This window comes from Schistocerca nitens, chromosome 3 (genome assembly GCF_023898315.1).
Source record: "Schistocerca nitens isolate TAMUIC-IGC-003100 chromosome 3, iqSchNite1.1, whole genome shotgun sequence".
NCBI lineage: Eukaryota > Metazoa > Arthropoda > Insecta > Orthoptera > Acrididae > Schistocerca > Schistocerca nitens.
Window position 1 is genome coordinate 525804274 of NC_064616.1, and position 23439 is coordinate 525827712.

Below are 23439 nucleotides of genomic sequence, written 5' to 3' on the forward strand. Positions count from 1 at the left end.
TTGCCATACAGAATCAAGGTACGTCGAATGGCAGGTTTGGCACATTCCAGCCACCAAGTCAAGGTTGTGAAGTACTTAGGTAAGTGACGTTCACAGGTGGTCCATGTCTTGATAACACGTTGAAGACATTGGGGATCATGAAGATGGGAGGTGTTTAACGTCCACGGTGCATGACTGCGCCAGAGCACTTGTTGCGGAAGGAGGGCCAAAGTTCTACACCTTTGACTGCAGGTGTGGGATCTAGATAATCGTAAATCCTGTCAAGGTGGGTCGGGGAGTGACTCGTCTGGTAAATATGTCCAGGTGCGTCGCCTTGCTGAACTTCCCAAGTGTCGCGGAACAACAGATCATGGACGACGAGTCACAGTTCTTGACAGGTGTTGCAGTGGGGCATTTCATCCATAGGGAGCAGGACACAATTAAAATCACCCCCAAGTAAGTAATGATCACATCGTCCAAGAAACGAAGCGTCGATTTCTTCCTGATAGAAGTGTTCCCTCTCGCGTCTACGGGTGGAGGCGGACGGAGCATAAATGTTGACAATACGCTTCCTCATAACGGTGACGGCCATGCGTCTGGCGGATGGAAGATATGTGATATCAAACACCGGAAAGCCTTCTCGGGCGTAGATGGCTACGCCGCGTCCCAGGTGGTCACCAGGAAAAGGATAAGTGTTATACCCCGCGACGTCCGAAAGTGTGGCCAAGTGTACTTCCAGTAGTAGTGCGATGTCGACGTCCGATGCAGCAGTTGAATTTTCACTAGAGAACTAATGGTGTTAGTGTTGATCGTCGCTACTAGGTAGCTTTGGAGTCGTACCCCACTGTGGAGGGGAACTCCATCAGGGGAGGGTGAAGAAGGCGAGGCAACGGCGAGTCCTGCCGTACGCCACATATTGCCGTTATCGGCGGCATAACTGGGCTTCTGTCTGGGGTAACTCCGTTCCCAGTCTTTGGTTCAGGCCTTCGTCGGCGTCGTCACTCCACGCCATTGATGGCGCTGTTGTTGTGATGTTATTAAGTTCCGCTTCGTTCGTATGAGCGGAGGATGTCTCAGAGGTAGTCACAACGGTGGAGTCCATTGGTTCAGGTGCACCTGGGCGAGCCAGCAGAGTAGACACCGGTACAGCCACAGCCGGCGTCATATTTTCGTCAATCGTGTCGTTCTGGTTTTCCATGGCCTCGTCGGGCCGGACGGCCTCTGGAGCCTCAGGGGAAGGTGTTGTCTCGTTCCGAGACGGTACGGCGCCTCCTCTTGCGCCTTTTAGGTGAACGTTGGTTGCGTGTTTGTCCCTCTGTGTCGGAAGACGGGAGGGAGTCGTGGAGGTCTAGGAGGTAGGTCGTCGCGGGAACGATAAGTGAAGGGGCGTCTATATCATCGGCCGGGTAGGGATCGGAAGTCATCGTTGTTGGTAGAGGCGCCGGAGGAGCGTCAGGTTGTGAGGGAGACGCGTCGACCCCCGCGATATCCGTGGCAGCAGGAAGGGTCAACGGTAGATGAACCGACGGACGGCGGCCGGTGGGAGGAGGAGAGAGCGCCTATGCCTAGGTGATCGGTAAAACCGTCGTCGGAGTCGGAGGCGCCATGGTAGCGTCTGGCAGTTGGGTGATTCGTTGCTGAAGATACTCAGACCTGAGGTGGCCTTCTTTCCCGCACCCAGAACAGGTCTCGGTTTGGCCGTCGTATATGACAATCGCACGGCACCCGCTGATTTGCAGGTAAAATGTCACGTGGCAATGGAGATCGATGGTGATCTGTCGTACACAGTTAAGAACGGGGTAGGTTTGGAATTGCGCCCAGCGTTCGGCTGTGTGGCCATGTACAGTCCGATAGGGGCGGAAACCTGCGATAACGTCTTCTGCCCGGAGCTCGAACGGGAGTTGGAAAACTTGTATGGTGCGTATTCCAAGCCTGTGTGGTCGACAGTGACCGAACCGACATTTCCGTCACCGTGACAAAATGGTAGACCGTGTTTGGTGTCACGAAATATTCTTTCGCACACCGCGTCATTGACGACTTTGACGTACACCGTACTGCTCACTTTGGACAAAATGGATGTATGCCATGTCCTTAGGTTAGTTAGGTTTAAGTAGTTCTAAGTTCTAGGGGACTGATGACCTCAGATGTTAAGTCCCATAGTGCTCAGAGCCATTTGAACCATTTTGAACTTTGGACAAATGGATGACTAAGATGTCGGAAACTGGGATCTTAGAACTGTCGCGTAGGAACCGTTCCACTTCCAAGGCCTTTGGTTGTGTATAGTCGTTGCAGAAGCTGAATCGTAGTGCTGATTTTCTAAAACGGTTGGTCATGGTTGTACTACATGTAAGCGACACGTAAGTGACGGCCGCTGAAAGGTAAACAACAGCGAGCGCGCGCGCTCCGCAGGCGGAAACAACAGCACGCTTGCACTGCACGGCTACGAAAGCCGGACTGTCCCTCGGAACTAGTGCAGAAGTGCGCATCTGTGTCTTACTTACTGGCGCAGTAGCCGCTATGACAGATAACATAAGAGACGAGAGTAGTAGTATTTTCCATGTGGAACGACTTTCGTAAACTCGAAAGCATTAACATCTTTCTTTATACCACATCTTAAGAGAGTAGCCGGCCGAAGTGGCCGTGCGGTTAAAGGCGCTGCAGTCTGGAACCGCAAGACCGCTACGGTCGCAGGTTCGAATCCTGCCTCGGGCATGGATGTTTGTGATGTGCTTAGGTTAGTTAGGTTTAACTAGTTCTAAGTTCTAGGGGACTAATGACCTCAGTAGTTGAGTCCCATAGTGCTCAGAGCCACACATCTTAAGAGAAAATCACTCACATTATTCAACTTAAGTTACACAATAATATCAAATGAATTTAGCAGGATAGTTCTGTGCCATCAAGGAAGTAACTCGTCGGTCACAGTTGCCAAACATATTCTGCGTTGCTGTTAAGTTTCAGTTATACTACCAGGAATGATACCAACTGATGTGTTCTGTGAGAGACCTCGGAAGTGACTTCTGATGGATATTCTGCCGTTGCTCGAAGCGTGAAGACTTAAAGTGAATTCGAATATTCCATATGGCGAAATTCTGATGTTTCTACTCTTCCAGCTCTAACATTCAAAAAATAGTTACAATAAGCAGCAGAAAAGCGCCTGCGAACCAATAATTAATAATGCAGTCATAATTAGTGGAATCTGACCATCTCCGTCTGTCATCTGATACTTGTGAAGAACTACTCTTTTTCATCTACACAGCACAGCAGTACGAACTCAAGGGTTTCATAGGATTCCTATATTTAATTTCGTTGTAATTGTTTACAGTGACAGTAGAGGAGGAGTAAAACCACCTGACTAGAAATATACTTTTCCAGCGGGATTTGAGTCTTTGGCTACAGATGCAGTATCATATCCAATGTGGTATCAAGAATGTGAGCATACACTCATTACTGTAGTATAGGCTAGGGCAGAAAGAATCAGGTTTCCCACAAAGTAAACGATGAGAAATACTGTAATTAACGCATAAAGTATCCATATCGCAAACATAAATTACGTGGGTGTGTATATATATGTGTGTGTGTGTGTGTGTGTGTGTGTGTGTGTGTGTGTGTGTGTGTGTGTGTGGTGTCTGTTCTTTCGGACATGTCCGACAGAAAAGACGCTACGAATCGAAACAGACAGCCTTTTTAATCAATTAAATATCGAAGGATAGATGTCCAAGCTGTCATAGGGCGTTAAAATACAGCTACAGTGGCAGATGAAAATTTGGGCCTACCAGGTAGAACCCGGATTTGTGGTGCCGTTTCTTTCGCACATGTCTGAAAGAACTGATATCACACATATGTGCATATACAGGTTATTTCAGAAGGAATAGTAGATGTTTTAGCAGGTCGTAGTATAGACGAATTGCATAAAAATTTCCAAATAAATGTGTACATTTTTTATTGAGTACAGAGATACAGCTGTTAATACGAAACACTAACAAACTCAAAGCAAAGGCAAATTAGGACGTTCAAATTTGATTTTCAAAAGTTCCCCCACCAACTTCAATGCACTTTTGACTTATCAACACGTATAGCTCCTTTTATGACGGATGCATTATTTATAATCCGAACGATCATTTCGGCTCTTGGGTTTACTTTTTATTTGTAGACTTCGCCTTTCAACCATCCCTAAGGGCAAAAATCCAAAGGGATAAGGTGTGGGGACCTTGGTGACCAAGAAAAATGCCCACATCTACTTTTCCATCTTCCGGGAAATATTAGATTTGGATGATGTGTCACCTGACCACTAGAATGTACAGGAGCTCCGTCATGCTGGAGGAAGATACACATTCCTGTAGACAAAGGAACCTCTTCCAATAATGCTAGAAGACCATTTTCAAGGACGTGTAAACAATGGGGTCCTGTAAGGACCAACAAACGAAACATAACTGCATTGAACACAGCTGTATGAACTCATTAAAAATTGGACACATGTTATATGACATATTGTATGTAGTACCACCTCCTGCACCATTTATTATTCCTCCTGAAACATCCTATATAATTATTCAGGTCTCGGTGGGCCATTGAAAATTTTCAGTGCTAGACCCACGTCATCGTCCGAACCCTGTTCCGCGTATATGGTATGGGGCAAAGATGGGAATTTGCGTCTAATGAGGAGCGTGTGTAGATACGTCCTGGAGGGCGATTGGCCGTGCAGTTTCGATAGCGCAATGGTCAGCTCGTCTGCATCGTAACTAGGAGGTCCAGGTTCGTATCCTGAATGGACACAAATTTTCATCTGCCACTGTTGCTGTATTTCAACGCCATATCACAGTGTGGACGTCTGTCCTTCGATATTTAAGATGCAATTGTTTTCTGAGGCAATAAGGTGATTTGGCACATTTGTTTTGGAATCAATGTAATGGGACTTCAACGGCATCCATTCCTTAGTCACTGCTGTGTGATGGTGCGACCCTATGTCATATACATGCGAATCAGACTGTAGCGCATATTTAGACAAATAAAGAATGGTCAGTAAACAAGTACTCACGAACAGCAGAAGCAGGATAGCAGCGAGCTGATCACGTAACCAAGCGGGACATAGTGTTAGCTGCATAGCTGACGGTAATATTTGTCAAGCGATTCACTGCAGAATTAATGTAATATCCGCACGACGATCTTTGTAGTAATTAGCATCTCGTGAATGGAGTACTACGTTCGTTAAATCTGATTACCCAAACTCATGCCAAATAAAGAGAAGCGACGACGCCACCACACTATCTTCACTTAGGTAGTCAGCGCTAGACTTTGCGCGCCACCATTAACGTAACTATAAGCAGTTTGACAGCATGGCACCACAACATCCACTGACAACCTGTGCCACTATCATCACATAGTTGTTACTCGCAGTGATTACAAGCTGCTGGTGTATGTCAACAATAGCGGAAAGCGCCTCATGTATGTAAAGTTCCATTTGAATTACGCCTAGGACAGAGAGAATCCTAAATAACAGTAAGAGGTTACCCAACGAAGGGAAAGGTCCACATATTGTCTTGAGTTCTTGCAGTTTGATATTAATGTAGTTCCCTATGGTTTCACACTACCGAGCGAGGTGGCGCAGTGGTTAGCACACTGGACTCGCATTCGGGAGGACGACGGTTCAATCCCGTCTCCGGCCATCCTGATTTAGGTTTTCCGTGATTTCCCTAAAACGTTTCAGGCAAATGCCGGGATGGTTCCTTTGAAAGGGCACGGCCGATTTCCTTCCCAATCCTTCCCTAACCCGAGCTTGCGCTCCGTCTCTAATGACCTCGTTGTCGACGGGACGTTAAACACTAACCACCACCACCACCACCAGTTTCACACTAATGAGTACTTTTGGCTATCGGAATACTCATATGGGAATTATCAGACTGTAATTGCTAGAACACTCAATTACCTTAATAAGACCTCATTTTTGATTGAATATGACTCGGAAAGTGACGTTAATTTGACGTTTCCATCAGTCTCCTGACGACTTACTGAATGAAGTTTGAAGTGCACTCGCCAGCCAGAGTGGCCGTGCGGTTCTAGGCGCTACAGTCTGGAACCGAGCGACCGCTACGGTTGCAGGTTCGAATCCTGCCTCGGGCATGGATGTGTGTGATGTCCTTAGGTTAGTCAGGTTAAATTAGTTCTAAGTTCTAGGCGACTGATGACCTCAGAAGTTAAGTCGCATAGTGATCAGAGCCATTTGAACAATTTTTTTGAAGTGCACTCACAGTCGTGCTGCCTGCAGCATGATTTCTGTAAAGTGTTGTGCTGAATAAACAAATATCTTCACTGCTCTAGGGCAACTCGTCTTTGTGGCATTTTTTCCATGTAGTAATCAGCACAATAACATAAGGCTCATTCTGCTGAAGAACTTGATGCCCGCCAGCGGGCCGGCGTGGCCGTGAGGTTCTGAGCGCTACAGTCTGGAACCGAGCGACCGCTACGGTCGCAGGTTCGAATCCTGCCTCAGGCATGGATGTGTGTGATGTCCTTAGGTTAGTTAGGTTTAATTAGTTCTAAGTTCTAGGCGACTGATGACCTCAGAAGTGCTCATAGTGCTCAGAGCCATTTTTTGATGCCCGCAAGTCCTTAAATAAGAATCTGCGAGCGGTAGTAATGCAGGAAAGGAAACAGACTGTTGGACGACAGAATGGAGAGCTCCCTGCTTTTTGCCTTTCCGATAGGGCCTACGATAAGAAATTGGCGTCATATTATGCTTCTGAGCCCTAAATTGTCTATTGTTTCAATTCATACTAAAACGAAAGCTGTGATATGAGAAGAGGAAATTTTGGTATCACCTGACATTACTTTGTGAAACAGTTCCTATTTTCTTGGGATTCAAACAGAGTGGACTTTTCGTCACTGGTAATATTATGATGACTAATGACATGATACTCGGTCCAATTCCTCCATGGCACCTATGAGTAGAGTCTCGCGTTTGTTTCTATAAGAACATGCAGGCAGAGATGTTCACTCACTGCAGTCAGAGCCAAGGTGATTTCTTTGTGTTTATGGCGAAGTGTCTGCTGCAGTGTCCACGCTCAGCCAAGATAAACAAATCGCGGCGGCATTGGGCACTGCTAATCGCTGCACTTGTCGCGGGCCGCGACAAGAGCGCACCGTCCATGCTAACGATATTATGGAGTTAATACGTCTTACTTACTTAACATAATACGCAGGACAAAAGTTGATTAAAAATAGTTTGTAGTAACTAGCCATTGCATTAAAATACTTAACAGCTATATTTGGTGCAATATTTATTGTTGCTTGTTTCTATATATTAATAGTATTGATCCAGATTGTATGTGAACACACACACACACACACACACACACACACACACACACACACACACACACACACACACACAGTCATTGATTGCAGTGACAGTGGTGACTGCTGTCTGTTGAACAACACATGCGTCAATCAGTTACGCAGATACTCTGCGAACGAATGGTGTCTCAGTTGTTGACAACAAATTCCAGCTGTGATGGACACACCCTTGGGGAAGAACTCGTAGTGCAAAACACACTTTTCGAGCTATCAGGTGGAATATATTATGTTCTCAATACTCTCTGCTCGAGCTTACGTATTTTGGTAGGGCTCAGCCTTTCATTTCTTCTTAGGAAGTTAACGATAAAAGAATCATAACTCTTCACCAGTAACTGTATTATATAGGAATCCTCAATGAGCGATCAGATGATGTCCAAGCAAAAGTGCAATAACGGTTACTCCGTTAATTTTTGATGTTTCGAATTGGAGCATGCAGTAATCCTACCCCAGAGTTCTTAAACCTTGCTTGTTGACTAGAAATGTCGAATGCTAATCCATCACTTATCTCAGTAGTCGAGACCTCCTTAAGGCGACCACACCCTGCCTATCTAACCCATGTTAATTTAGGCAAGAATTTGACCCATTTCTGAAAAAAACTATTTGATGCAGGACCTTAATATTTTTACTGTATGCTACATGATGCTAATAGAGTCAACTGCACTAAAATATACTTTATCCATTTTATAGCTTTTACGAAATACTTTTTTAAATTTATTAACAAAATATATTAAGATTTTTCTGCAGAAAATATTTTTTGTGAACTTCATAATGGGGGAATATTAATGAATGTAGCACCAGAGGTGGCTTTTTATGTTATGCAGAGTCTCTGAAAATTTCATTCATTTATCTATGATAGTTTCTGATATAATGGGGCATATATAGTGAAAATTTTAGTTTGCGGGAAATTGACATAAAGAAACAACTTTTGAAATTTGTTACAAACAGTTATTTAAAACTGTCCTGCTGCATATGATGGCCATTCTTTGGCCACAAGCAGATCTTCCAGATTCTTTTCACCTTCCTGGATGTTTGTCTTGCTTTCTTGGCCATATTAGAGGCAGACCTGTCTGCATCAGCTATCCTCATTTTATCGCAATGTTGCAACCCAGTGATCATATTTTCACCATGATTAATTCCCAGCTTTTTCAGTACCCAACACTTTTCAATATACCACAATTGAATGTAACAACAGTATCATGAACTCCTAGCTTCATTGTATGCACACCTACAAATACAGTTTTAGGAAGGAGGTTCCAAATTATGCTGTTGAAACATTGATTTGGGTTCTGTGTCTGCCCATGTAGACATTACCTTAGAAGGTCAGAATGAGCCGAGTCTCTGAAAATAGGTTTAGTTGCTGTAATAACAGCAGCAGGAAGAGAATGCTGGTGAAAATAAGATTCTCCAGTTGCCTGAGCCCTATTGTATTTGCACCACGAATTTTCTCCTGATGGACACAATCCATGACATCGCTTATCATCAGTAGAGGACTTATTGAAAAATATGGCCCAAACATCTATCTTCACTGCCTCCAGATTTTCTTTATTTCTCCTAATTGCCTGCCTGTATTTTACCTGCAAGTTTTCCATTTCAGTTTTATCTAACCGACCCTGCCCGATCAACAATTTTCTATCTTCTAATTCTTTCCTCTCATATCAACAGTTAGTTTTCTCAGCCTTGTTCCCAAACGTTTTGAACATGGCCTACACATTATATTTTGCTAATAATGGCATCTCCATATGGCTTAGAGTTCACGACATAGTTGTATGCCTTACTGTCACCAAGGCCCAAATATTTGGTGTACCGTACGCCTCTTGTTTCTACGGAGCGATGAAATATTTGTTGTACTCTATGAACTTCCATACCCCCGCTTGTTCCTCTAACGTTAGCTACACAGTTGTGTTCTTTATGTTCATTGACTTTACAACATTTGCAATCTTCAGACATTATCTCCACATCTAACACTTTACCGGTGTCTACACTCGTGGCAATCACTAATCCATTCAGAGAAGTATGTTCTCTTTTCTGCCAACTTCCATCAAGTGCAACTACAATATCCAAACATCCATCATTTTCTTCCACTGCTTCCCTAGCTGCCAGTTTCATGCTTTCGTCACTGACCTCACATACAGCTTTCTCTAATATTGCACTTAGTTTTTCAAATTTATTTGGTGGTTGATGTAAGTTCATCACTGAACAAAATGTTCTCCCTGCAGCCATGCCCTTGCCAATGGATCGTAAGGCATAAACTAATCTGGTATTGATTTCATAAGGGCCACTTGCATCTGGTTTTGAAGAACTCATAAATGAAGTCACAGCTGAGCATTTAGTGCAAATTAAATCCAAAGCAATTGCTAGGCCTCGTCTCCCACTGGCACTCTCTCAAATTTTCACACTCTGTGACTCACCACACTGTCTAATTTGTACAAGTTTAGAAATTACATCTGATAATATTCTCAAATTTATAATAATGTTGCTGCACCCCTTGTCACTTACAGTAAATTCGTTGTAACTCTCCTGATATGGTGAGAGCTTCTTTGATGATGCACTTGTTGAAGAATTACAATTAGAAATATCGTTGCCAGACGACATAACCTCTTGTACAAAAAACTTTCTGAATTTGTTTCCCCTAAATTGTCGTTTCTTGGAAATGCCTTTACGTTTCGTCATCTTCAATAAACACAACGAAACACACGTAAACAAGCACTGCAAACGTAAGTATAACAACTACTCGCAATCACACTTGAACAAAACTAACCGCGTGTTTGAAAGCGTGTTGTTTACAAACAGCAGAAACAAAAGAATACCGACCGTTGCCTTCCAATCGCTCCACACACAGTTCAAATCTCTCGAGTTGCCTCCTCTGCATTCACCCCTCCATTACACCAAAAGTAAATACTGTGTTGCACATGTTACACCTTTTTCCACTTGCAACCCATTTTTCAATGCTTAACTGTAGTTCATGATTTTCAAGTATGCAAAATCCAATACTTAATTGCAGGATAAAACTAGAGCTTCAACTTCGAAAATAACAGTTGATACATATATTGAGAGCGCCGCGCTGCGTTCACCTGGGCGGCGACCCATTTCTGGCGGCGGGTGGCGTATGGCCGGTGGTCGGTAGCCGCTACAGCGCCAGGAAACGCTCGAGAATAAGCTTTTTGATCGCCAAGCAGCCACGAGCTGTCCTGCGGGATTGTTTATGGAAGTATTAGTTACTACTGGTGGGCAGAATGTGAAGCGAATAATTTTCTATGGTCAATCAGACTCATAACTTTAGACTAAGGTCGATATGTGGTAAAAAAAAAAAAAAAAAAAAAAAAATATGGTTGGACGCGAACAGGCGAATATAAGTTTAGAATGCACAACGATTATCCCTATAACACGGGCTAACACATCATTACAACATCTTGGAAGTGGACAGCACTTCCTCCTGACACTTTTGCATGTTACAGTCTTTAATATGTCTAATGTGTATTTTAAATACGACAGTATGCCATCTTAGGTATTGTATAACATTAAAACACTTGATAATGGCACTTTGAAGCCGAAATCATGATCGTGTAAATGTAACATTGCAAATAAAAAACAGTCTAATGGCGGTACTGACTTTAAAGAAATATGTTATGACTGTGGCCCCACATTATGAAAATTTATTACCTGCATCTAACAGTGCTGCCAGATCGTGCAGATGGCCGGACTTCACGTTTTCAGGGGCGGTCGGTTTTATTGGTCACCAGTTTTTATGTCTAAGACAGTACATCCCTAATGAACCAGAAAAGTACATTCTAAAACTTATGTTAATGTGTGACTGCCATCCTAAATATTTGATCACAGGTGTACAGTAGGTCTACGTAGGAAAAGAAACATACAGTGGTCCAGAACCACTGGCATATTACTTGGAGAAAGACCAAGAGAAATCAGTTTACGACACCAATTCAAACATAACCGTAGATACTTTGCTTACGTCGTCACACCTTCTGTCGGTGATATTGAATTGTGGTGTAACTATGTTTTGAACAGTACGAATGAACAAACAAGACAGTCCCAAAGAAGCTCTTCAAACTAAACTATGTTTCTCTTTGACTTCAGTACAAGTAAAAAGATGGTATCTTCTTCACCAAAGAAGGGCACAATGTTCATAGTACCTTCAACCATACATTACGTACCAACTATCTTCCGAATTACAGAAAAAAAACCAGAAGTCGATGAATTTTAAAATGAAAAGAAAGGAGGGGTTGAATCATTTGACCAAATGTGTAAGACTGCCTCATTTTGAAGATGCACACGGCGCTCGCCATGGTTACATTTTATAGGTGATGCAGTGCAAGTAGAATTAATGAATATTTAATATGGCAGTACGCATGTGCAGCTCCAGGACTGAAATTATCTAAAAGACTGCAATTTCTTCACAGACTTCGCCTTCATTTAGCACCGAAAGTTAAGCAACAGACAATGACCATCAGGAACGTTCCCAGTGATCTGAGGATGACAACAGAATGTATCCCAAAGGGAATTAATATCTTTGCCGGCTAACTCATCGAATGAAGACAACAAATCACCTGCACCAGGTCCAAGACAAGGACGACGCAAACTCTGCAAAAAGAGTGACAAGATGTATAAAGGGGAGTGCAGCGACCATAGGAAAGTTCTTTAGAAAAATTATTGAAGATCATAAATTATTGTTATTGGTCTTTATGTTTCAGCAAAAGTACAACTGCCATGGCAAAAGTTTGTTATTTTTAACATACAACGGACTTTGTGATTATTTACATGTGATTTACCTTCCAAGGAGCTGTAGCAATGGGTTTATATATTGTATAAACCACGATGCGTATTTTGGACTAATGAAAGCATTAAAATTTGGAACAGTTTTATCATTTACACTGTAACAACTATAATTTTGAACTGGCTGAAAATTCACCCAAGTCATCATTTGTGTATTTAAAAAAGATGTAACAACTGAAGTGTTAAAGCAACTAGCAGTAGCAAATGTTTATTTCTGTAAATATTGTAATGAGGCGTTACAACAGGCTAAAGAAACAAGAAAAACAGCAAGTAAACGCACATTCACTCAGAGAACAAAACTAATAAAGGCAGAATGAAAACCATCCAATGAAATTTCGCGGCTATATGCACCAGCAAATAGAAAAGTGTTTCTTAAAATCTAATGTTATATGTAGCTTACATTTTAATACTACCCTAGAACTTCGTGTAAAACGTAAATTACAAATGTGTATGACAAATATGATGGCTCTAGAATATACATGGTTGACTGTAATAACTCTGGTAAATAATATATCAGCCAAACCGACCGCTCGTTTAATGTAACGGATAAAGGGCATCCACAGACACGTAACGGAACTGTCTTGGGGTTGTTTTTATCAGAAAGTGGCCATACTATAGGGAGTGTTCTGTCCACAAGGCACGAAAGGGTCGTGCTCTCACCTTTCTATAAATTAGAAAAGCTTGAATGAAATTCTTTCTTCCAGAGGGACTAGTTTTTCAAGGTTCGCAGAAAAGCTTCTGTGAAGCATGGAAGGTAGGAGACGAGGTACTGGCGGAAGTAAGGCTGTGAGAGCGCGTCGTGAGTCAGGCTTCGGTGTCTCAGTTCTTAAACCACATGCCCGAGTTCGAGTCTCGGTCCGGCACACAGTTTTAATCTGCTAGGAAGTTTCATAGAAGAGCTTGAAATTTATAAAGCCAAAACACAAGATCCAGGAAGGAGATTCAATGGGCAGACCGGTGCTGTACCCAATTCCTGATTTTCTTTATTTGGCACTATTCTACATAAATCACATGTTTTCTTTATTGCTATTTCGTTTCCCTCACCCCACATAAGCTGTGGGGACTGAAAAGGGTGGGACTATCAGTGGTACAGTCAGTCCGCTTTTCTGACAATGACAAGATAAAGTAAGTGAAAAGACAAGAAACACTAACATATGATGACATATTTACAAGTAAATTAAAATATATTTTAAGGTGAAAAATAATAGACGTATTTAGATACATAATAAGGAAGGGTTTCATCACGTGTAATTTAAAATAGTGATAATATAAAGTAAAAACAAAGAAAAATGAAAAGAATAGCTCATTTAAACATTTAAAACATGATGTAAAAACTTTGATATAAAGAATAGGTACTTTAGTTTCACTAACAACTGGAAGGACCTTCTCAGGGATTGGCAATTCGTTGCTGAAGGTGGACGGTTACTGAGGATGGTAGGATTGTTGTAGTATAAGGATGGTGGACTGGTACGTAGTACCGATGGAGCAGAACTGGCTGTTGGGAGACAAAAATGGAGCAGTAGATGGCATCAGTGAGCTGATAGAAATTTGAAGGGGAAAAGGATGTTGAGAAAGAGGGGTATGGGGAGAAACTGGTAGGAATAATGTCGAGAGGAAAAGGAGAGAGAGATCTGGGGAGATGGAAAGGGTGTGGTGGGTTTAGAGTTGGTATGACAGATAAATATAGGGACAGAGTTCATGGCCTTGGAAGGGGAGATAGTTGAAATTTCTTTGGGAGAGTATGTGGACGATTTGCAGGTGTCGAAATGCTGGGATTTATCAGGAGAGAAGCGGGCGGTACTAGGGTTGGAAAAGTTAACGGGAAGGACTGAATTACTGGAGTCAAGCTTGCTGGTAGTGTAGGTTGTTCGTAGGTGTTCTATGTTAGGAGGCGTGGGAATTTGAGGAGTTGATAAAGGATACTTGTGAGGGAAGGTGAATGACACCAGAAGGCGAAGCGGAGTGCATGGCGATCAAGGATCTGAAGGGACTATTACAACTTATAGAAGGCAGACATCCACGCAACATTTGCGTAGCAAAGTAGGGGTAGGATCAAGGTTTGGTAGGTGTGGAGCACAGCGGAGGTGTGCAATCCCCAAGTTCAGGCACTTAGTAGTTTTAGTCTATTGTGGGCTTTTTTTGAGGGTTTCCATGTTAGTTGCTGGTTCATGGTTAATCCCAGATATTTTAGTGTTTTAGGTAACTCGATACGACCATGATAAATGGTAATGTAGGAGTCATGGAGACGGAAGGAGTGGGAAGTACATCCTATAATTATTGAATGAGTTGATCTTGTGGGGCCATCGGCTACACCAGGAGGTAAACTGACTGAGGTGGATTTGGATGGATCGTTGGAATTTCTGAGTTGTAGGATAGAGTGTGAGAAACGTGATGTCATCAGCATACTGAAGGGGGTGAAGTAGTGAAGGTGGTTTGTGTATATCAGCAGTGTAGTGAAGATAAAGGAGAGGAAAGAGGACACAACCTTGGGGCCTGCCTTGCAGTCGAATGGAAGGTAAGAGCATTTGTCTTCATAATGGTGATACAGAATGGGTGATTAGGGAAGGAAGAATGCAGTAGGGTGGACATAATTAACTAGAACTGGTTATATCTGGAGTCTGAAGAGGAAATGAGAATGATGTACATGGTGATAGGCTTTCGTAAGGTCGAGGGGGGCAAAAAATAGCTAATTTACAGATGTTTCAGGTGTTGAACTGGTGGGGTAGGAGATGGGTGAGGGGTAAGAACTGGACATCAGAGTCGAAGGTGGGACGGAAACCAGACTAATTATTAAGAGGGAAGTGGTGTTGGTTCAGGTATTGATGAATGCATCGTGGGGGGATGTATCTGAAGAGCCTGTTGAACAATGAAGTGAGGCAGATGGGGTCGTAGGGGAAAGCAGCAATAGGGGGTTTGTGTGGTTTGAGAAAAAGTAGTTTTAAGGATGTTTTCCAGACTTCAGGATAGTAATCTGTGGGGACGATATTGGCGTGAAGGGTTGCAAGGGTGACTACAAAGAAGAAATTGCATTCCTTAAGGTGGTGACAGTAAATGAGGTCGCGACCAGGACATGTGTCCTATGCGAAGTGAAGGATGGAATGCTTTCCAGTATTTGAAAGAGGTAATGGGGAGTGTAAATTTACGTTTGTCGCCAGTCCTGGTGTGCTTTTTTTTCTTTTTCTGTCTGTAAATTCCTGATGTGTCTCTGTATTTGGCAGTGTTGAGAGTGTGTATCCCTGACAATAGGCCTTAGGACGGCCTTTTATAAGCCATGGGAATCTCAGAGAAAGAATAGGGCTTGGGTGGAGGGGTGGGGGGGTGGCAGAGTGGGAACAGAGAATATGTGACCTTGATATGGATCCGAAAGATGTAGGTGGAGGTTTACATGGTGTGATAGAGTTAGAGGAAAATTTCATTAAGGATCGAGGTATCAACATTGTGATGGGACTAGGTATGCATTAAATAGGCTTGTTGGTGGGTAGGGAACTGATGTTGTGGTACTGTATTACTGTCGTGCCATGATGAGAGCCTAGGGAGTGGGTTACGTGGATAAGGGGATGGAGAGGTTTAAACGAGGGTGTCGAGATAGGTGAAGATGAAGTGGTCCTGGATTCAGGAGTAGGTGGCTTGTTGTAAGGTATGCAGTCACTGGGAGGGGTGGACAGTTTGGAGGACAACTGTGAGAAATCTGATGATTTCTTTGGCAGCAGAAGCTGGCTGGCGTAGGTTTTTAGGATGGAGATGGTGATTAGTTGGGCAGATGAGGAAAGTTAATTCTAGTTTGATGGGTTGTGTTTGGCCTTGCACTTGGTGGAGTAGGTCAGGTGAGCATCATTGCAGATGTTAAAGGTGGGAGGTGAGGCGAGATTTTGGCTTTGCTTGATGAAGTGAGAGTCTTTACAGTGAGAATGGGTGAGAGGATTTTCACTGTGATATCACATATCGATACCACGCCACAGGTGTTGTTACATTGATAACGGAATTGGAAGTTACCATTTGACACCAACAGCAGTCGTGCAGGTTTGGGCAGACCACCAGTGGCTCAGTACCATGAGTGCCCTCCGCCACCCCAATATAGGATGGCCAGTAGCATTTGTTCCGTCCACTCGGGCTCAAAGCTACATTGCTACATTAGGCTACTCAGACGTTGCACAGTGGCAGCTCCATCATCATAGTTGCTGTTGTGATAGCTGGACTCTGTATCCCGCTGCATTATTTGTATTGAGACTTTGTTAAGTGCCACAGTGCTCAGAGCCAATTGAACCATTTTTAAATAAATCTTTTGTTTGTTGTTTTAACCCGTTCACTAATCATTTTTGCTCCAGTCCTGTCTTCCTGCGATGACAGTTGCCACACTATTCTATATTCCATCTCACCTTATCATTGTATATGAAGTGATACACAACATTACTACCAGGAGTGGCATTTCTGGCAATGGTAGGACTGGCGGATTGATGTGGAGTGTTCAGCATTATATCAGCGTTTGTATATTACGGCCCCCTCCCTACGGAGGTAAACGATGGTGGGGGAAAACTCTGTGAATACTGACATACACGATAAGAGACTGTGTGGATTTCCAAGTCAGAACTGTAATTCAGTTGCTGTTGATGGGAGTGAGGGGACATGAGGGGCAAAGGTAACATGTGATATTCTAGGGTGGATGTCTGAGTGGAAGTTGGTATTCTCGGATTTGACGGGGATGGAATCCTTGTGGGTAATGATTTGGGTGATAGGGGTTTGAGGGTTGTATTTTTTGATTTTTGGATAAAGGTAAAAGTTGCAGGCTAGGAATATGTGTCCAAGTGTTCAATAGCATCTGGAAGTGTTTGTGATGCTTTGGTTATAGAGCTGGTAGTAGGTTCTGTGGTGTCACTGCCAGACACCACACTTGCTAGGTGGTAGCTTAAATCGGCCGCGGTCCATTAGTACATGTCGGACCCGCGTGTCGCCACTGTCAGGATCGCAGACCTAGCGCCACCACAAGGCAGGTCTCGAGAGACGTACGAGAACTCGCCCCAGTTGTACGACGACGTTGCTAGCGACTATACGGACGAAGCCATTTCTCTCATTTGCCGAGAGACAGTTAGAATAGCCTTCAGCTAAGTTAATGGCTACGACTTAGCAAGGCGCCATTAGCCTTAAATAGCTTGTATATAAAGAGTCACTTGTATCGCCACAATCTCCAGATGTCTCATCAAGAACGATGTATACAAGGATGTATTAAAAGTTAAGTATATTCCAAAGATACGTATTTTCTTTATCACATTCATTAAGTCTCCTGTTTCAGACCTCACTCCATCCTTCGTGAGTTAGCGCGTGCATCTTGGCCGCCTCTTTCAATTAGTGTGCGTAGTGTTGGCAAGTCTGCCGACACTACAGGTTCTATGTTAGGTGGCTTCTGTTGTTCTTTTGTGATTGTAGCATGGAATGAGTGTTAGAGAAATAAAAACAGTGGGATTTACAGCTGTGCAGGTCCTTCCACTTAGCTTCAGTTGTTAGGGCCGATTTTGGACTTTATTGTGGCTTCTGGCATACACACGGAAGCATGAAGAGATGTAATTTTTGCAGGTGATGTAGGAGAATTTATTTGTGTGGGACTGGAAGTGAGGGACAGGCAAAGGAGGTTAGGAAGAGTCTGTGGAAAGGGCAGGATAAATGAAGGAAGTGACTGCAAAAGGGGGCGAGACAGTGGGAAGGGGAGAGAGGATATAGAGTGGTGGACCAGAGAAAGTGGTCCACGTAGTGAAAGTGGGAGCAGAGGAAGAGGTGGAGTAGATGATGGACATGACTGAAATGTCCACAGTGTTTCAAGGAGGCAGGAAACGGAAATTCGACGATAATTATTGGTGACAGAGCACCGATGTGATGGTGGGGGTGATGACAGCAATGTCCTGTGTGATATGGTGACAGTAGATGAGGACGGCGGCTGCGGCGACGAAGATGGAGGCAGCGAGGAGCCTGCAGGTATGGCGGTGTCGATGATGGTTTCAGCGATGGCGATGAAGACGGAGGTGGGGAGATGACCGTCGTGCAGCGGCTGCGATGGCAATGAAGTGATTGTAGTGGCAATGAGGCGGCGGCTGTGTGGCTGTTGGAGGCTCCGACAAAAATGATCATTTACAAAGGAAATGACGGTGTATACACACATACACACACACGCATACACATATACTATCACCCACCCACCCACCCACCCACCCACACACACACACACACACACACACACACGCAGACAGAGAGAGAGAGAGAGAGAGAGAGAGAGAGAGAGGAATATCTTGACGACACAAGCAAACTACACAGGCAAATAGATACAGATGCAAAGTGTAGCATATGGAACAAGGAGAGTAGCAAGAAGAGAACTAGAAAGGAGTACCCTCGCAGATCTAGTCAGTTGGTGACGGGGAAGGATGTTATATACTAATCACAGAATGCCTCTCTTATGTATATCTGTTCTAGGCGTTGCCTGATGCAGAGTTCAGTATGTAATTGCTTCATTTTATTATGTTGATCGTATTACTCTCATGTTTGACTGTCCCTTCTCTAGCACTAGATAATCTTATAAATCGACTGGTACAATGTTTCATTATTTTTGTCTTGGAATGGCATAGGCATACTGACCAATTCTCACATATACTGTACTCTGGCGACTACGTCAACAGAAGGTGCTGAATGCCTACTTCGGTCTTTGTTCACATCCGTTTGGCTGCTTTCCCTAGGGATTTTATCATTTTCATATTATTTTGTTAACTCTGTCATTTTGTTCTTGTGCATCTTATAATTTTTATATAAAATCATCACAACAGCATCTCAAAATCACATTTCAGTTAACAATTTTCTTTCTGAAAGTTTCAAATTTAACTTTACTCATGGTTTTAGTTTACAGCATTTTATTACTATAATTACGTATACACTTTGTGATCCCCCAACAGATTTTGTGTGTGTGAAATCTTATAGGACTTAACTGCTAAGGTCATCAGTCCATAAGCATACACACTACTTAACTTCAATTATCCTAAGGACAAACACACACACCCATGCCCGAGGGAGGACTCGAACCTTCGCCGGGACCAGTCGCACAGTCCATGACTGCAGCGCCCTAGACCGCTCGGCTTATCCCGCCACGCCCAATAGATTTTGTTAGCAACAATAACGCTGTTACCAGGATGACACCACCTGCACTGTGGCCCAGTTTACCTCATATGTTGTACATGAGTGACGATGTTAAGCGTACTTAGTGTGTTATTTTTTTGAAGATGCCACTATAGCTTCATCTTATTCGGAAATGTTTTAAAACAGGTATGGCTCAACATATTTTAAGAGCAAGTTTCCGGCATGCATGAAAGTAAAACTTTTCGTTATAGACTGTTTTACTTATTTAAGATTTGGGGTGTCCCCTACTGATTCTGGTTTTCTCATATTTTGCTGCTGATCTGAAGATGTCATCGCTGACTAAAACCGGTAAAGTAAGGACCAAAAAAGTTTATGATCATAGACAGAAATGAAGGAATTTATTATAATATTATGTCAGTCAATGAAAATACAGCCTACCGAGGTGGTCTTTTCCTTCTGCAGATTCTCCACTACCACTGCTTCATCTTCTTGCAGATTTTTTCCCAGCTGTTCAATCAGACCATACATTTTTTCCCAGGGGGTTCAACCAGACCGGAAATTGTTTGCTGCCTAATAAGGTGGGCCGCAGATACTGTATCATTAAAAAGACATTATTCGCAGATATAACAACTAAATGTTTGAAAGATAGTCCACATAAGTAGAAGAATAACTAAATTCTTTGTTGCATTTTCGAATCCCAATTTTTTGTCCTCCTCGTTGCAGATTTTTTTCTCAGCTGATCTATCAGATTCATAGGCGCTCAAAATATGCTTACAGGACTGAAGATAAAGAGTAAATGACTTCATCAAATCTACTTTCTGTACTCTGCGCAATAGTCGAGGAGGGGATTCCCCTGGATACTTCATGCTGAATGAGGACTTGTGCATTGCTGAAACTACGCATATTCTGTAGCACAGAACGAGAAAAGACATGTATCCACAGATACGGTAAAAGTGTTTCAAAAATACATTGCATTAGAAAAGAGACTACTTTTTTCTTGAATGTCTGACGCTGATCTCTCTCTCCCTGTCTCTTAGCTACTCACCAATCCATAATGTTGGGCGTGTTAGATGACAAACGTAAATAATTTCAATAAGTAGGAATCTCTGCTTTTTACGTCTTCATACCTTCCGGAAAACTCGAAATTATTCCTAGAGAACATTCCCCCTGTTGCTGAGTCGGCGTTCTTAACTTGTGCGCTAGGTCAAGAAGACCGCAGATTCCCTAACACTGAATGAGGAAAAATGTCATGTACACATAAATATGACTAAAATGTTTGAATTACAAAATGGTTCAACTGGCTCTGAGCACTATGGGACTCAATATCAGAGGTCATCAGTCCCCTAGAACTTAGAAGTATTTAAACCTAACTAACCTAAGGATATCACACACATCCCGTCCCGAGGCCGGATTCGAACCTGGGACCATATCAGTCGCCCCATTCCGGACTTAAGCGCCTATAGCCGATGGCCATCGCGGCCGGCTTTTGAATTACACTATGTGATCAAAAGTATCTGGACACCCCCTGTATTATCAGGTGCGTTGTGCTGCCACCTACTGCCAGGTATTCCATATCAGTCATTAGACATCGAACGTGGTCAGGTGACTGGGTGTCACTTGTGTCACACGTCTGTACGTGAAATTTCCTCACTTCTGAACATCTATAGTTCCATGTTTCCGATTTGATAGTGATCTGTAAGCGTGAAGGGACACGTACAACACAAAAGCCTACAGGCCGACCTCGTCTGTTGACTTACAGGGACCGCCGGCTGTTGAAGAAGGTCGTAACGTGTAATAGCCAGGCATGTAGCCAGACCATCACACAGGAATTCCAAACCGCATCAGGATCCACTTCAAGTACTATGGCAGATAGGCTGGAGGTGAGAGAACTTGGATTTCACGGTCGAGCTCATAAGCCATACATCACGCTGGTAAACGCCAAACGACACCTCGCTTGGTGTAAGGAGCGTAAACATCGAACAATTGAACAATGGAAAAACGTCGTGTGCCTCGCGGGGTAGCTGCGCAGTCTAGGGCATCTTGTCGCTGTCCGGCAGCTCCCCCAGTCGGAGGTTTGAGTGTTCCTTCGGGCGTGGGTGTGTATGTTGCCCTTAGCGTAAGTTAGTTTAAATTAGATCAAGTAGTGAGTAAGCTTACGGACCGATGACCACATCAGTTTGGTTCCATAAGACCTTACTTCAAATTTCCAATTTCCAAACGTTGTGTGGAGTGGCGAATCGCGGTACTCAGTGTGGCGATCCAATGGCAGGATGTGGTATGGAAAATGCCCGGTGAACCTCAATTGCCAGAGTGTGTAGTACCAACAGTAAAATTCGGAGGCGATGGTGTTCTTGTGTGGGTGTGTGTTTCATGCAGGGTGCTTGCACCCTTTGTTGTTTTGCGTGGCACTATCACAGCACTGGGCTACATTGATATTTTAAGCATTTTCTTGCTTCCCACTGTTGAAGAACGATTCGGGGATGGCGATTGCATCTTTGAACACGATCGAGCACATGTTCATAATGCACGGCCTGTGGCAGAGTGGTTCCACTACAACAACATCCCCGTAATGGACTGGCCTGCACAGGGTCCTAACCTGAATCCTACAGAAGACCTTTGGAATGTTTTGGAACGCCGACTTCGTGCCAGGTCTCACCGTCTGACATCGATACTTCTCCTCAGTGCAGCACTCCGTGAAGAATGGGCTGCCATTTCCCAAGAAACCTTCCAGCACCTGATTGAACGTATGCCTGCGAGAGTGGAAGCTGTCATCAAGGCTAAGGGTGGGCCAATACCGTATTGAATTCCAGCATTACCCATGGAGGGCACCACAAACTTTTAATTCATTTTGAGCACATAGCGTATATATGGCATTAGGAAAGACATACTTTTCCGAAGGCAGTGACTATATTGATAATGATGACAGAGTTGCCTGTGACAGTTCAGCATCAAATGAAAGTTTCTTATTAAGTCTGGAATGATAATTGAATCAAGACCCTAAGCTGTCGGCAGGCGTTAATATACTTCAACAGGGACAACTGAAAATGTGTGCCCTGACAGGGACTCGAACCCGGGACCTCCCGCTTACATGGCAGACGCTGTATCCATCTGAGCCACCGAGGGCACGCAGCGTAGTGCGACTGCAGGGATTTATCCCTTGCACGCTCCCCGTGAGACCCACATTGCCAACTTAATGTCTACACACTACATTCCCAGTCCCCCTGCCCATTACACTCATTACTCGCGGCAGACAATCTTCCCGAGTCTCGTAAGAGATCGGGCAATGCGTGTGCATCCAGCACAGAAGAAGAAGGTCAATGGCCGGTTAGCCTTAACTATATGAAGATGGTATCTGTTCTTTCGGACATTTCCAAAAGAACAGATACCATCTTCATATCTTGTCAAGTCTTCCTACATTTATACACCTAATCTCCCTGCTGAGTCCTCAGAGATTTCTTATCTCTAATGTTAAATTAGAGATGGAGCAGTAACATTTGCAGAAACGCCATTTTATCACAAACACAAAGTTTGAGGAAACAGATAAACGTGCAGAAGTTGAGACTAGTTATCCGACAAGAAAGAGTGAGTTGAGACATATTCCCACAGGTTTTCAAACTTGTCGCACTCACTTTCGCGACTACAAGCCGCTAGCAGCAGATAAGGAATTCTATGTTAAATGAAAATTTCGTTCAAAAACACTTCAAATAACTTTCTTTAGCAACCTGTATTCGATTATGTGTGAGAGTCCGTATTCACTTCCATAGAAGAGTGGAAAATATTGGGAAAATAAAAAAGCCGTTTCTATTCAATGTGTGTGGAGCAAGGAAAGCAAAACATGCACCAGGTGACAGTGTGCAAGAGATAACACTGCAGCCTTATCTCTCGCAAGGCTACAGCTTGAGTTCACAAAACTGCCATTGCTTCGAAATATCGCATCCAAACGTTAGAGAAATGGAAAAATATTTTAACAAAAAATTGCGCTGCAGGAAAGCAAAGTCTGCTTGATCTGTTTGATTCTGTTTCCAGGAGACTCAACACACGCAAGACTTCAAAGAGATTATGGGAATATCTCTAGGAGCGAGATCCTCTTCCTTGCAGATGTGTTGTAAATATTTTATATTATGCCAGAGCTATGTATGTGTACACAATTATACATAAATAGTGCATATCTTGACCTTGGCGTATTTTTAATATTACGTCAGAGTTATGTAT